Source organism: Kogia breviceps, chromosome 7 (genome assembly GCF_026419965.1).
Source record: "Kogia breviceps isolate mKogBre1 chromosome 7, mKogBre1 haplotype 1, whole genome shotgun sequence".
NCBI classification, from domain to species: Eukaryota; Metazoa; Chordata; class Mammalia; order Artiodactyla; family Physeteridae; genus Kogia; species Kogia breviceps.
Genome location: NC_081316.1, coordinates 21,078,670 through 21,082,089, shown reverse-complemented (window position 1 = coordinate 21,082,089; position 3,420 = coordinate 21,078,670).

Sequence of the window (3,420 nt, the reverse complement as noted above, 5' to 3'; positions counted from 1 at the left end):
GCAATACTAGGTGCCGGGCAAACGGATAGACTGCCATTCCCAGCCTCCCCTACGGTCAGTGCGGTCGCTCAGCATCACATGACTGCATTCCGACCAGTGGGATTTGAGGGGAAGGGAAGTAAGCTAATTCCCACATGGTCCCCCCTCTCAAGGTGACCTGGAGGCCACAGTTTCCAAAAACAGTCAGAAGATGAGGCAGACGTGCTCAGCTCACAAGGCTGCGTGCGGTAGAAAGACGAACCCTGAGAGTTCAGGGTGTATTTGTTACTGCAACATAGCCTAGTTTCAGAGCGTGGTGGCCGAACCAGTAGCAACCCCTGAACGGGGTAGAAATGCAGATCCTCAGGCCCACCCTGGAACTTCTCACTCAGGAATGCCAAAGCAATCATGTCCTAACAAGGCCCCCCAGGGACTGTGGTGTGCATTCCAACTAAAAGGAGTCGCAGACACTGAAACCCTGCAGTACCCCGTGGGGCTCCTGGGCAGGAAGCCTTGCAAACAGTCGCTAATCAGGGAACGGAGGGGCTGCAGAGACAGGGGAGGAGCAGTTAAGAAACACTAGTGCAGCCTTGGAGCAGGGTCCTGGTTCCGCCTCAAGGGATGCACAGAGCAATATCTTTGAGCTCTTCTGCAGAACTAAAACCCCCAACAAACAGAAGACGTTATCATTCTTCATTCCAGAGAACTGCATCAAGAGACTACCTGAAGCTAGATTAAAGGAACCAGAGAAGCTCATCAGGAGACCACCTGAGGCCAGATTAAAGGAGTGGCAGGCCCTACACACACCCTGATCTTATCGGCAACCCCGCCCTTGAACCAAGGCTTATAAACTCCTCAACAAATCCTCCCGGGTTGGAACACAGGGTTTTTCTGGGCGGGGTGGGGGGGAGCAGAGCTCACTGTGTCCCCCTTTGCCTGGCAAAGCAATAAAGCTGTTCTCTTCTACTTCACCCAAAACCCCGTCTCCGAGATTCGGCGCACAGAGGCCGAGTCTTCGGCATCAACACGAGCAAGGTCACAATTAGTGTGAAGGATGGCTGTTGTAGGCTGGTGGCTAAGATGTGAGGACAGGAACGGCAGGAAAGTAGGTGCTCAAGACAGAGCAGGTATGAGATAAACACAGGGCAAGTGGAGGGATGGAAGTGAGGCGCCTGGGATCTTCAGTCTCACGGGTGAGGCAGTACCGAGGCTGATGACACCCAAGGGGTGACAGTGGGCTCGCAGGTGGAGTGAAGGTCACCGGCGATGGGAGGTCAGTGGCGTTGAGTGTGTTGTCCCACCTGCGATGGACACAGGGCTGGGCTGGAGAAGAGGACTGCGAGCTGGTCCCCTCCAGATCCAGCACACCTGGCTCCTAGGATGGAGATTCAGTCCCCTGCTGACTTCAGACTCTTGGAACAATTCCAAAGACACAGCATATTCATCAGGGCTCCCAAGAGACACAGAACCGGTAGACTGTGTGTGTACATAGAAGGAGATTATAAGGAATTGACTCATGCCATCAGGGAGGCTGGGAAGTCCCCGGACCTGGAGTCGGCGAGTAGGAGAACCAGGAGGGCAGATGGCGTCAGTTCTAGTGCAAAAGCCAGTGGGCTCGAGACCGGAGAAGGGTCCCCATTTCAGCCTGAGTCTGAAGGCAGGAAAAGGCTGTATCCCAGCTTCTCCCTCAGGCTGGGGGAGTTCCCTCTCACTCAGCCTTTTGTTCTATTCGGGCCTTCACCTGACTGGACAAGGCCCACCGTGCTGGGAAGGGCCACCTGCTTTATCCAGTCTATACATTCCAACGCTAAGCTCCTCCAGAAACATGGACACACCCAGCATAAGGTTTGGCCAAAAGTCTGGGTCCCCCGCGGCCCAGTCAGGTCGACACACATGATGAACCGCCTCACGTGACTTCTGTCCAAGGCCGCCACAAGCCCTGAGCTGGTTCAGACGTGATGAGGGCCAGACGGGGAGGAAGGTGCAGGACCTCTTCGGGGGCTGGGAGAGGCCGGAGAAGTTGGGTCCTAAGCGGGCTGCCCCACGGGGAAGGGATACCACGTTGAGTAAGTGTGTGGATACTGAACACTCCCTGTGACACGGGATTTAACTCCCTGCAGGGCTCCTGGGAGACAGGGCTAAAACATCGCTGAATTGACCCTTGGATGCCTGGGCACAAAAAAGAACCAAATCTAAGTGTCTTGGTCATCCAGGGCTGTGTAACAAGACACCACAGCCTGGGCGAATTGGACAACAGAGGTTGACCCTCTCACAGCCTGGAGGTGGGAAGTTAAAGGTCAAGGAGAGGGCTTGGCTGGTTCCTCTGAGGGCTGTGATGGAGGATCTGGTCCAGGCCCGTCTCCCAGCTCCTAGTGGTTTGCTGGAGGTAGGTGGGGTTCCTTGGCTTGAAGAAGCGTCTCCCCCCGGTCTCTGCCTTCATGTTCACATGGCCTTCTCCCTGTGTCTGTGTCCAATCTCCCCGTGATTTTCTCTTATAAGAACAATTGTCCCTGGATTTAGGGTCCACTCTAAATGCGGGGTGATTGCCTCTTGAGATCGAAAACTTAATTCTCTCTGTAAAGGCCCTATTTCCAAATACGATCACATTCTGAGTTACTGGGGGTTATGACGTCAACATATGAGTTTGCTGGGGACACAATTCAACCCATAACATCACTCCTCCCACAGAGGAAGCAGACCAGCAGGTGTGATGCAGTGGGGGGGGGGGGGTTGGCTGGAGGGGGATGGGGACAGACGCCCCACGGCTTGACCTGATGGCTCAGGGAGGGTCAAGCAGCATGAAGAAGTACAGGTGCTCCATCAGGAATCCAGCCCTGGGCCTCCCAGCCCAGGCCCTGCCCAGGGGCCTGTGCACAGCCTCTGCAGGGGTCGGACCAAGGTCCATCCTTACGCGTAGATGTCTGTGTTCTGTCCCTCATGACCTTGGACCTCTGGGGCCCCTGCAGAGCATCAGGGTCTGGCCAGCATCCTTTGACCTGGTTAAGGGTGAAAACGATAACAGCCGATGACCCATTGGGTGCCCATCTCTGGAATTTGAGCAGAGTGTGGGGAAAACTCAACAGTTAGAAGAAAAGAACTGGAGGTACTTCAAGATGGGCGCCAGCTCTGCACGGCGCCCTGTGGCCCAGGGGCCATGATCCCCCGGTAGGAAGTGGGGGTCACCGTGTCCTGGACTTCTCGGGTCTGTCTCCCACCCTGCACCCCGTGATCGGAGGTCTGTCCCTGTAACCACGCGGTCCTCCCAGCTCCCTCACCACCAAAATCAGGTTTCCTGGTGATTTGCAGAGAACATTTCGGAGATAATAAAATAAACAGGCAGAGAGGATTCGGGAACCCTGGAGGTGGGGTGCAGGCCAAGCATCAGCCAGAAAGGATGAAAACTTCCACCGACGCGGCTCCATGTTGCCCCAGAGCCAGCAC